Genomic DNA, 13930 nt, shown 5'->3' with positions numbered 1-13930 from the left:
ACACTTGACATAATAGCACATAGTTGACATTGGTATAACCTTGATAAACAATAGAGCCTAGCAAGGAACATTGAATTCTTGTATCATTTCCAACTTGAATAAGACATAAATATTTGACAGTCATTTAAAAAATCAGTTGTAAGATTTTTGTTTTGGTTCAGCCAAGATGACTATCTGGATTAATCAGTGGACATTCCATTTTTAAAAAATCACATATTACTTAGACATTTTGTGCATATCAACTTAAGAGTTTTGCATTTTAATATATCACAATATTCATGTTGATGATACACATAATTCTGTAGCAAAATGCAGTTTTATATAAATAAAACAAGAAATATGCATTGAAATTTTCTTCTTAAAATTATAACTAAATAAGATTTATTGCTTTTGTTAGATCTGACACAACTTATTCATTAAAAGCAACAAGTATGCACATCTGTATATTTGCATACTAAAAATAGTTGTTCAAGATACAAAAGATTGCTTAGAATACATAACCTCTTACTTCTCTTACTTGTTTAAATTATATGTTTCTAAGTTGAGTATTATGATCTTGTTTTCAACTACATGTATGTGACTACCTAATTACAAAGCAGACATTTTAAACATAGTGTTTATTTCAAAGCATTGTATCTTAGAATAAAAATGCATTAGATGCAATGTTCAGAAGGAAAGAGAGGCAGACCTGTTCAGAAGATTGAACATAGACATCATGATCCTGCGTTTTTAGTAAGTTTTCTTTTGTGACTAAACCTAATGCAGTGCAGATCAAATGCAACACTTTGGGTAGGAAAATGCTAAAGGCATGATTAATCTATAATGGATTATGTCATATTCTTTATTTTACCTGAAATTCATTATTAATGTAATTGAAACTAATGAGGACAGCAGATACTGGGACCAATGAGATAATATCACATTGTTAATATTTATCTTTATTACTCTTGGTCAGCTTTGTCAAGTAGGGGATTAACTTTATTCAATTTACTTGTTAGTGAGGAGAGGTAAATGTGGCCAAGAGAGAGTTAAAAAACTAGCCTGAGTATAGGACTGAACTCTGAGAAGCATGGTCAAATTGTATTGGATCCAAAGGATGAAATAAATCTAAGCTTGTTTCCATCATCTCTACCTGAAGCCACTTTTTTGATGCTTTCTCCCTCTAATAGGCCCAAAATAGTTTCTCATATCCATTGGTTCTGAGTCAGAATAATACACTTTTAGGGACTCTCATAAATTTATCTCCTTTCACCATAAAGATTACACAAGATTCAGAAGCAGTTAATACCATTGAGTGCTTCCTAATATTTATTGAGAGCTGACAAATATTTATCGAGAGCTTAATAAATTCCAGTCCCTCCACTAAGTGGTTTACCTAACAAAATTCTCTAATGCAGATACTATTATCCCTTCATTTGACAGAGGGTAAAATTGAATTTTGCAAAAAAAAAAGCTGTCTAATTTAAGGTATATTATGCCACATGTCACACAAGAAGTAAGAGGCAGATCTCATATTCAACTAGTTACTCTGACCCCCAAACCCACTCATGCAAGATTTGGGATATCAGGAGGTTTTTTTTCCCCAAACAATACCCTAGCTACTACCTGAGTAATGGGGGACAGGATGATGAACAAGGGTATTATTATGGTTTAGATGTGGTGTCCTCCTAAAGCTCACATATAGACAATGTAAGAAGGTTTGGAGGAGAAATTATTGGGTTATAGCCTTAAAATAATCAGTGGATTAATCCCTGATGGGATTAATTGGGTGGTAATGGAGGCAGGTAGGGTGTGGCTGGAGGAAGTGGTTCATTCTGGGTGTCCCTTTGTGGTATATATTTGTATCCAGAGAGTGGAGGCTTTCTCTCTTCTCTTCTCTTCTCTCTCTCTCTCTCTCTCTCTCTCTCTCTCTCTCTCTCTCTCTCTCCTTTCTGATCATCATGTGGATTACTTCTCTTTGCCACACTCTTCTGCCATGATGTTATTCCTCACCTGGAGCCCTGAGGAATATAGCTTGTTTATGGATTGAGACCTGTGAAACTATGAGCCCTTACATAAACTTTTCCTCCTTTAAAATTGTCTGATAGATCCTTTAGTCACAGCAATGAAAAAGCTGACTAAAATAGGTGTAGTAAACAGAATTCATCCCTCTAAAGACAGGATAATGATAAATAAGGTAAATATCATGCTCCAGCCAGGTAGGTTAGGTTTAGAATAGTCTGTAAGATCACTGAGAATTATAGGTCCAGGGCAAAAAAACATGAAGGAAAAGCCCAGCCTTATAGTACATGCATTAATATAGTGCATGCAGACACATAAATAATCAATAGTAAAGTTTAACATGAGATCCCATGAGGTAATTTGCCTCATCTCATATGCTTGCTCTCTCTCCAAGGGATTGACTCAGAAAACCATATGTTATTGAATGTGTTGGTGGAGGGCATGGGTACCTTAGAGAGAGCTTGATAAACAGAATAGTGTCTTGTTATATGTATCTATGCTAATAGTGACACATTCATTTTCTGAAGAGATAAAGATATCTACCAATTCTAATCGAATCCTTTCTAAGTCATCTTGCTTTTAGCAATAAAAGACATATAAGAATGAATGTGTAACATAGTATTCTGGGTTAGTTAATAACAATGTTATGGAAGATTAATTTTAATAAGGATATAAATGTCAGCATTGAGTATGTACTGATGGCACTCAGTCTATGCCATGTTTAACATGTCCTGTGAGTCCTGAAAAAAACATGAGATGTTCTGGAAATTAAAGAAGATGAGGCAAGTCCACATACATGTTAGTTAAGCAATGAAAAATCCACATATAAAACCAAATTTAAATGCAACAATATGCAATTTGTGGCATAGTTTATAAGATGGTGTTTATTTACCACTCCGTTTTTTTTTTTTTAATTTGTAGTAATTTTATTTTATTTATTTTTTTTTTATTCTACCACTCCGTTTTTAACGGGCAGATATATTGCTACAGTTGTTCTAAGGCTACAGTATACACACAATAGAATTAGTGACATTTTGAGAAAGCAAAATCTGAATTCTAAATCCTTTTTTTAAATGCTTTGTGCAAATTTATTCTTTATTCTTATGTTTTTGAAATCATAAGTGAACTTTTATATGAACTGATAGTTTTATTTAATGAGTGTATATGTTTTTAGCATATTTTCCCTCTCTATTCTATAAGGAGACTATAGGGTCATCACAGCACATATTTTTAATTCTTATTAAATCCATATTCCTATAAAAGTGCTGGTCCCCAGGGCTTACCTTTGGAGCTCCAGACATAAGTTTTTTTCCCTTATAGATGATATTCAACAAAAATTGGCTATAATTTAATCAATGAATAAAAAGCCACTGGGAAATTCAAAAATTTTCTGCCACTGAGAAAATGGACAGAATCTTCTCAGTCTGTTTCCAATAATGTGAATTGTAGGATGAGAGAACTAGGATGAATGTGTTTAATAGTTCTTTAAAATTACTTTGTATGAAGAATCAAATTAGGATGTAATGATGTAACTCATTTGACTCAAAAAGATAAATTGTCTCCTGAATTTGAATGTCAAGCTACATGATGACCACTAAACTGGAGTGTTCACATTCCTTATAGAAAAGAAAATGGTTCTGTTGTCTTATGATTTAATTTAACACTAACAATTTATATAAAAAAAGAAGGAAGCCACTGGGAGAAGTTCATTTTCTATTTTGGTTTCATTAAAATACATTAAATATTCTGATATAATGAATTGATAAAAGAATACAAACAAGCACTAGAGAATCATACAAAGTGCATCTGCTTCCTACTCCTACATTCATGCCAAAAATCAATCAACAAAATGAACAGAAAGAGTACATTTCTGTAGGAATGAATGACCATAAAATGATTTCTGCAACTGATAGAATACTTTGATTCATGTTCAGATAGCAATTCAAGCTATAATTTTAATTCCTATAGTGGTTATGACCATTCTAAATTCTCCATAAACTTCAATTTGGTAGAGAGAGTAATCAATATGCACAACCTTTCTCTCATTTGCCTGAAATTACAGATAAGGGCTCCAGCACCAGTGTTCTGGCCTTTTTCTTGCAAATGGGACATTGACTAATATGTGAAAACCATGGGGCCCTTGTATTCACATAATTTCCATACTAGACAAAATGAGCTCTTCTTATATAAGAATGGCCTGATAAGTCCTCAAATTTAGCATTTGTAGAAATGCTGACATTAGTCAGGACACAGTTTTGAAGATAAGCAAGCAGTGTCTTAGAAGAATTAACATAGAGATGACAAGGATTCTAAACATGCCTGAGACATTATATCGTAGTTTGTACTTTGGCCAAATCACTTTTCTCAGTTGCTGTTAATGTTTAATTTGTAAAGAAAGAGAATTCAGCCACTTCAGCATTCCCAAATGGGGATGGCAGCTGGGTGAAGGGAGAGACAGCAACACACAATGTAGCATATCAGATCATCCTGGATAAGGTTTCTATACATGCTTTTACTCCAACTCTATTCTCAGATCTTTTCATTATAATAAGACATTATTTATGGCAATATGTTGCTAATATTAATAGTATTAAGGATATAAGTTAGTTAAAAATAATTGAACTATATTATTTTTAATATGTTTTTTTCAAAATTAATGGTTTGTTGATTTATAAACAGAATGATTGTTAATAATGTTACTACTAAACACTCCTATCCAAGCATCCTCTGGTTCTACAATACTGTACTACGAAAATTAAATCATGCATCAATACCAATATTTTAATAAAAATCAGGAACATTTAGCTGTTTTATGTTTGTTTATTGTTTTTTAACACTCTAACATTGGTTTTTATATGTCAAACATTTTAATGCTTACCAAATGTGTTGTGGTCATTATTATTTCATAACAAATAATCCTAAACATAGTGGCCTAAAACCAAAACCAGTTATCTATACTCATGACTTAGGTAATCAAGAATTCAGGAAGGGCTTAGCTTTTCATTTCTTGGGGTTTATCATGCCACTGATACCAAATAAATTTCAACTGGATTTCTGTTATGTAAAGGTCTAACTGGGCTGTACTTTCAAAAGAGTTAATTCACATGGCCCTTAGTAGATAATCTTTTAGGATGGAACCCAAGCTGAGAATATGTAGCAGATCACCGTAGAAATCATAACGCAGTTGAATTTCATATACTATCACTACTTTCCTCCAAGTGAATGTCTGAAGAAAGCATAGTAGAAACTGCAGAATATTTTATGCTCTACCTTACAAATATATAACTTATGTTGCCTTCTAATGCTCAAAACAGTGTCAGGTTCAATCATATTTGAGGAAACAAGACAAAGATTCATCAATTATGGTAGGTGAGTGAAATTCACCTTATGGAAGAACATGTGAAATGGGAGATTTTGTAGCCATATTTGAAAACTATAATTTGCTGCAATTTATATTTCCATGCTAGATTTTTAGAGGGAGAAACTGAGACTCAATATATTTAAATGACTAAAAAGAGTCATAACTCAAACAACAGAGAGCTGTCTTTCTCCAAAACCTATATTCTTTTTTTTTAGTTTTAGATGGACACAATACCTTTATTCATTTATTTATTTTATGCAGTGCTGGGGATCAAACCCAGGGCCTCATACATGCGAGGCAAGTGCTCTACCACTGAGCCACAACCACAACCCCAAAACCTATATTCTTCATGAAGTTGTGTTGCTTTATAGAGAATATTGTTCTCTTACATTATTATATATTTTTCCAAAGTATATATTAGATGAAAACTTAATGTCAAAAAAACATCATTGGGTTTAGAGTCAGAAGACCTCATTTCAGCTATATTTCTATAGCTTCAGTGATCTTTGAGTTGTTTCCTTTCTCTGAGTTTCATTTCCATATCTGATGAACAGAAATCTGTGCCATGTTGTCTCCAAAGTCCTTCCAATTGTTGCCTGGTATATTTCATATTTCATCCCTACAGCGAAAATTGTACAAAATTCAGAGAATACTAAGAGCTTTAATGATTTTTAATAATAAGATTATAATATCTACATATCTAACTTCTAAAATGTCTAGTTTTAATTTCATGATCCCCACTTAGGATGCTCATTACCCTCCAAGGCAAGAGGCAAGTGATTTAATTAGTTGTACAATTGTGTCTCTCCTCTCCAGATATTTGCTTTTTTATTCAATCACATTTCTTAAATCAACAGGCCCCCACAGGAATGAGAAAAGCTTATGGATTTTATAGATTCATTTGAGTTACTAACTAAAATGGAATGAACTATGTTGGTTTGAATAGTTGTTGAAGTAAAACAGGACTGTAGTTCTGTATACATGACATAGTGATTTATTTCTAGGCAGTCAGATATGTACTCTTGAACCAAAAATGTATTCCTAAAAATCTCTTACTGAATGATTGTCTTTTACAGTAATGTTGATGATCTAGTGAACTGTATTAAAATGTTCTAAGTCTGGGTTAAACCTCACTGAAGACCCTTTGTGTATTCAATAGAGTGCAATGTTTCCATCTTACATTTTTCTAGCCATTTAATTCATCACAATTTCACAAAAACACAGATTTCAGAGTCATGGAGTTTTGTCAATAGCATGGACTTCAATTGTTTCTCAAAATTTTTCCTTAGCAAAATATTTCTCCAAACAAAATGAGAAATCAAAGTTTTAAACACATCATTGGTAAAAGTGGGTCTTTTCTATTTGAACTACATACAGTTGAGACCACAAAGCCCCTCTTTCTCTTACTTCTTGTCCTCTTTTGTACCTGCTCCTACCCTATAATAGTCTTCCAGTTGTCTGTAAGGAGCTCTTATGTCTCCAAAGCATCTGGTTTGAAAAGTATTTATCCAGTCAAGTATTTGATTCAAAATATATTTGGAAAGGAGTCCAAGTGCTAGACAGAAATAAACAAGAGTGACTTAATTGCTATGCTCAGACAGTTCACAGTCTAATAGGGGAGTTACACTTATAAACAAAGTATTTAGCCCTCTTCTTAGTGTTCTAATTATAGTATATTGGAAGGAGACCTATTGTGACCTGGGGTCTGGTAGACAAGAATGACTTCTTGATATAAGGGATAATAATAACACGTAAGGCTAATTAAGAGTTACCCATATACAATGGGAATTGTGGATACAAATGTTATAGGAATAAAGAAAATTATATATAAAGGTCCATTGGCAAAGAACAATGGCATGCTTGAGATATTGAGGAAAATTTCTGTGAGTATAAAATTCAAGGAAATGCCAAAGGTAAGTATTATGGTTTGGATCTTAAGTATCATCCAATGCTCATGTGTTGAAAGGTTGGCCCCCAGTTGATAGCACAGTTGGGAGCTGGTAGAACCTTTCTGAATCTAGGAGATGGAATTTTGATCATTCTTTGAGGGGCTTATTTAGACCATGGTCCTTCCTTTCTCTCTTTGCATCTGAAGCACCATGATGTAAGCAGCTTTGCTCCATCATGTCCTCGTCCAATGATGTTCTGTCTTTTCAATGGCCAAAAAATCAAGAGAGCCAACGAACTATGGACCTCTGAAATAGTGAGCCAGAATAAACCTTTATTCCTTTTAAGTTGATTAAATGTTTTATCACAATGAAATAAAGCTGACTAACAGAGTCAAATATAAGCCTGCAGAAGTCATCAGAAGCTACATCATGATGTGCCTTGCGAGCTGTTTTCAGAAATAAGAACTGTAACCAAGGAAGAAGTGCACAGAGAGGCACTCGAGGAGGTTAAAGAAGGGATATGACACAATATACAATGGGTTTCTTAGAAAAAACATTCTGGCCAATATGTGTAGAAGGGATTGGAGAGGGCCAAGACAAAAGACCAAAAAAAAAAAGATACATTTTGAAGGTAAATTAGTATCATTGCTAGTATATTGTATGTGTCCATGAGGAAAAGAGAGAAATCAAGAATGATCCTAGAGCTGTGGTTGTAGCTCAGTAATGGTGTACTTGCCTTGCACATGAGAGGCACTGGGTTCCATTTGCAGTACCACATAAAAATAAATAAAACTATTGTGTCCATCTACAACTAAAATATGTTTTAAAAATTATCATTAGTTTTTAAATTTTTTTTTATTTGTTGATAGACCTTTTTTCATTTATTTATATGTGGTGCTGAGAATCGAACCCAGTGCCTCACATATGCCAGGAAAGTGTGGTACCACTAAGCCCCAGCCCCAGCCCCATCATTAGGTTTTGAGATGAGAAATAGATGAATACTGTTGTTTTGATATGTTGTTAATATTATTAATGTTAATGATTTTATTAATCTTATTAGCATATTATTAATGTTATATATATAAGTACATATATATGTCTGTCATATGAGCAGGTTTTGAGGAAAATTAAGTTTATTTTTGACATGTTTGAGATATATAAAATATCACAGTGGAAACAGAACAATGTTAAATATGTATATAAATTTCATGAGATAGATCTGAGCTAAAGATATAGTTTTTGACATTCAAAAATATACATTGATATTGAATCCCTGCAGTAAATGAAATCATTCAGGTACATTGTGTAAAATGAAAAGATAATGGAGCCAGAATAGTCAGGAAACTGCCTTTATCTGTTTGGGTTGCTATACTGAAATGTATCTGGAAATTTATAAGCAAAATTATATTACTTGTATTACAGAGCCTGGAAAGTCTAATAACAAGGAATTAGAAGATTCAGTGTCTGATGTGTCCTCACATAACCAAAGGGATGCACAGTCTTCCTCAGAATTCTTTTAAGGCACTACTCCCATTCATAATGGTTCCACCTTCATGATTGAATCACCTCCCCAATCAAGGGGAAGGGGGAGGAAATGAAGAATTAGACAGTATGCATGCTATAACTAGAGAATAATCATTATACAAAATAATATTTTCTGAAAATGATGAACTTAAGATCAAATTGAGTAAGAAAGCATGGAAACAGTTTATATTTCTCCAGATCATGATCAAGCAAAAGAGACTTTTTCTAAGAGCATTGGAGTATTTTGATGGACTCAGCCAAGTTTACTTGGATCAATAAGGATTAGAGTGGTCAGGAGTAAAACAGAAAAACAAAGGATTTGGGAATGTGGGAATAACTATATCTTATCTGATTCAGTCTTAATACACATTAAAATGACCAAGAGGTTGGCTAGGTAAAGTTTTTGAAATAAAGAAATCAGCAAACTAAAATTCTGCCTTTCAATTTGTTTTAATCTGGTTTCTTTAAAAATGGAGCCTGAAGACAGGATTAAGTACTGATGCCTTATTTGAGAAACTCAATCCAAGGTCAGTGACAGTGGAAAAAAAAAAAAAAAAAAACAGAAAGCTAGGCAGAAATGGATGGGAAACAAATCAGACTATGTGTTACTCTGCTGGAAAAAAAAAAAAAATAGGCCATTAGACAGGTAAGCTCTTATGGTCAAACAGGAACTCTCCAGGAGAGCAGTAGAGTAGTCCTTGAGGTCATCAGCTGCTTCTATTTCCATTTCCTCTCTCCCATTTACTTATTATCTTCTTTATGCAAATCTTAGGAAGGACATTCCTAGCCATGCATATTCAAATATAGTAAGCATTGATTTTCCAAAATACTTCCTGTACATACAAAATAAAAGAAAACTGAAAGAAACTTGACATAAATATATGAAAAAAATACTCTTCAAAAACAAAATTCTCCCAGGAAACAGAAAAAAAAATCATAATTTTTTTTCTTTTTTAAAAAATATTTTTTATTTGTAGATGGACACAATATCTTTAGTTATCTCTTTATTTTATGTGGTGCTGAGGATTGAACCCAGTGCCTCATTCATGCAAGGCAAATGCTCTGCCACTGAGCTACAGCCCCAGCCCCCCAAAATCTTTGGTTTTTAAAGAACAGAATACTATAACACAGTTGAAAGGAATGTAGAACTATGGGAACTGACATGAACAATATGTTCATTATATATTAACTTAAAACAAAGAAGTCAAACAATACAATATATCATGACACTATTTTGCAGAAAAGTTGTACAGGGTATGTTACATGTTATCAGAAATGTATCAAATCATATAATTATTAAAATGAAGTTACATAGTACATGTTGTATATCATCTGATATATGGCATATTATAGGTAACTTTAATGTTAAACTACAAATTATGAACAGTATCTTTGAGGATTAAAATCAGAGGTCAATTTGGGAAAATTTTCTTTCAGCTTATTTTTATAAACTTATGTATACATTTTTAAATTTTATTACCAAGTATAGTTCTGAAAACATAATTTTTAAAAACTCAGTTTACAAGGCTGGGGTTGTGACTCAGTGGTAGAGCACATGCCTAGCATGTGTGAGGAACTAGGTTCAATCCTCAGCATCACATATAAAAACAGACCAATAAAAATAAATTCGTTAAAAATTCATTTATAAATGTTACAGAGAGAATATAATGAGAAGTGAAAACTGTCATTTGATATAGTAACATTGATTACCTTATTCATAAGTCCTTTAATATATACTAAAAACCAAAATAATAAAGTTGTCATTTTAGTTTTAATAACATAAAACATTTTCAAGAACAGTCTTAAGATTTTGAAATGAATGTAATAACTGTATTTCTAGCAATTTCTCATTCTTAACACTCTATTTGTTGACTTGTGTGCCACCCCTGTTGCCTTCTTCAAAATATTCTCATCTTGGGTTCTACTTACTCCTCTTGCAGTTGAGATATAATTTAGACAGTTTTCTATTAAATGGTGAACACATGATATGTTTTCTGAGTTATAGTACATGTAACAAGAGACTTTCTTATGCTATAGTACAATACTTATACCAAAAATGGGTGACACATATGCTACAGGAACTGAGCACTTTCAACTTTGGGGTGACTATTCATAGCTCAAGGCAGCTAAAACCTCAACCATTTGTCTCTGTTGTGAGCAGTCATATCCAGTTACTCTATTATGCAATAAAAATAGCATTTTCTATATGTGAGATGGGGACAGGTAGGGTAAGGCATTATAACTTACTTAGAATATAATTGTTTTCTTCTTACATATATATCAAGATAGTTGGGTAGAAACTTTGAATCATAGTTATTTCCTCCAAAAGATGGTAGATATTACTTCATTTTCTTCTTGCCTTTAATTTTTTTCTAAATAGAAAACTGAATTCAAGCTGCATTTCTTTGCATTTGTTAGTAAACTTTTTCTTCACCAGTGATTAGAGGATTTGTGAATTTAATATTGAAATTTGAAGTTTTTACAAAAAAAAATCTCAAAATAAGAATCTCTTTCCAGTAACTTTGGCTAATTGTTGATGAGTGCATTTAATATGTATAAAGACATCTTTTATTAGACAGGAAATTTTTAAAATATTTTTTATTGCTTGGGTTTCTGTTTTTTCTTGTTTCTCCTCTGACTACCTGCAATTCTTAGATCGTAACTCATGTACAGTTTTTCCTCATTTTTACAATGACAAAATATACATAACAGAAAATGTATCATCTTAACTACTGTAAGTGTACAGTTCAGTAGTATTAAATACATTCATAAGATTGTGTGATAGTCACCACCATCCTTCTCCATAACTCTTTATCTTTTAAGACTGTGACTCTCTGTCCATCCAAACATGAACTTTCCATTTCCACTTCCCCATCCCATGTCAATCACTATAATACTTCCTTTCTCTATGATTTTAACTACTCTAAGTACCTTATTTATATAGAATCTTACTGTATTTTTCTTTTCATCACTGGCTTATTTATTCCACTTATAATATCTTCAAGGTTCATTCGTGTTTTACCACATGCTAGAATTTCCTTCATTTAAGTCTGAATAATGTTTCATTTCATGTAAATACCACATTTTGATTTTCCATTCATCCACTTAATGGATAATTGAGTTACCTCTGCATTTTAGCTACTGTGTATAACATTGCTGTGTACATAGTTATGCAGTTATTTCTTCGATACCCTTCTTTCAATGGGGGCCATATACTCAGAAATATAATTGCTGGATTGTCTAGTAATAGTATTTGTAATTTTTCAGAGAACCACCATTTTACATTTCCCACAACAGTGCACAAAGTTTCCAATTTCTTCAAATCCTTGCCAATACTTTTTGTTTGCTGTTTTTTAATACTGGGAATTCTAATAGGCATGAGGGGTATTGCAAAAATTTGTCAATTATTTCCTCCAATGTACATATTTATTTTTATACCAATTTTTTTCAGATATCATCATTTGCCTGTTTTATTCATCCATTTTTATATTTTACTTTACAATAGCCAGATCTTTTTTTCCCTTTACTCTTGTTCCATAAATGTTCTCCTTGCTCTTATAAATAAATATAACCTTTAAATTTTATCCATTCTTAAGAAAAATAAAACCTTTTCAGGTATTAAAATTTGATTTCCATGGTAGTTACCCATATTCTGCCTTATTTTTACTTCCATGTTGTTTTAGAGGAATTACAATATCTAAGAAAATTGCTGATACCAATGGAAACATACTCTGGCTATTCAGAATTCATACTGTCCCTAAAAGTAAATATACCTGTGAGGTTTGCTAAAATAGTTCACTGATACCAGAGAAGGAGATTATGTGGCTTCAAGGTAAATAAAATATCTGTTGGTTGATATATATTCAAACTACTTGTTAAAATATGTACTAATATGTATGAACAGCCATTAATAAATCTTGCATGTTTCATTGGGACAATATAATACTAGCACTACTACATCATCCAAATTGGCACTCTTTTGAAAATGAAAGGTGCAATTATTAAAATTATACTGAGATGGGCTGTGGATGTGGCTCAAGCAGTAACACGCTCGCCTGGCATGCGCGGGGCACTGGGTTTGATCCTCAGCACCACATAAAGATAAAATAAAGATGTTGTGTCCACCGAAAACTAAAAAATTAATATCAAAAATTCTCTCTCTCTTCTCTCTCTCTCTTTAAAAAAATTATACTGAGATAACATGTATAAACTTGGACTATTCTGAGCAAACTAAGAGAAATGTTCACTCTAAATAGTTTCTTATATCAATTAGTTGCTTCTGAAGTATCCATATTAGCTGAATGTAAAGAAAAAGCTCTTTCTCCATTGTTTCAGTCTTTTCCCATGAAATATTACATTTGAAAGATTTTCTAACAAATAGTTCATTTAACATATGGACTACTCTTTCTGTAGTTTATTGTCTGTTTCTTTGCATCTTTTTTGGTATTTCAATAGGATGTTGAGAATGAAGCATAATCAGGATAACTGTTTTCAGTCTTATAGGTTATATTTGGCAAATTGGGTGAATTGCATTTTTATTGTACTTGAAAAGCACAAAACATCCTCTATCATCATTAAAGTATGCTACATATCACCTAGGCATGATTTGAGGGACATATCATGTGAACAGAATCCTGTGTTCAATGTTTTGTTGGGGTGAGTAACATGATTACAAGTTTCATAGTTATTACCACTTATGGAAGTTTTGGTGAGAAGCATATGCTCTCATGCTGAAGAAAAGAAGAATAATGTAAACAGAGCAGGTTCTAGTAGATATAAATACAAGATCAGTTGGACTCTTGTGTAAAGAAGTCAAATACATCATAAGGAAATTTTCTGGAAATAAGGAATATATAACCTGAAGGATGTGAAAGATTCATTATAGCTATAATTTTTTGGTACCAGCTGGGAATTAACTAGGTGAAAACACCGTAGTTCTGTATAGTCAGCACATTTTAGTTCGATTAATAAACATTTCCTATGTTCAAGGTACTGTCTAGGTGCTTTATCTTCATTAGCACATGCATTCCTTACAATAATCTTAAAGAATAGATAGCATTATCTCCACTTAACATATGGGAAAATTCGAACTGGAGTAGTATACATAAGCTAAGCTATGTAGCTGAGTTTAATACAAAGGCCTATATATACTTCC

The 13930-nt window shown here is 32.5% G+C and overlaps 1 non-coding gene across 1 annotated transcript; it reads right to left on the bottom strand.

Moving 5' to 3' along the window:
* Positions 1-5617: 5617 nt before the first annotated feature.
* Positions 5618-5690, bottom strand: Trnaa-cgc (transfer RNA alanine (anticodon CGC)). The gene has a single exon. It is a non-coding gene; the product is annotated as a tRNA-Ala (tRNA).
* Positions 5691-13930: the final 8240 nt, after the last annotated feature.

The sequence above is a fragment of the Marmota flaviventris genome, chromosome X (genome assembly GCF_047511675.1).
Source record: "Marmota flaviventris isolate mMarFla1 chromosome X, mMarFla1.hap1, whole genome shotgun sequence".
Taxonomy (NCBI): Eukaryota; Metazoa; Chordata; class Mammalia; order Rodentia; family Sciuridae; genus Marmota; species Marmota flaviventris.
This window is presented reverse-complemented; position numbering and strand designations above follow the sequence as displayed.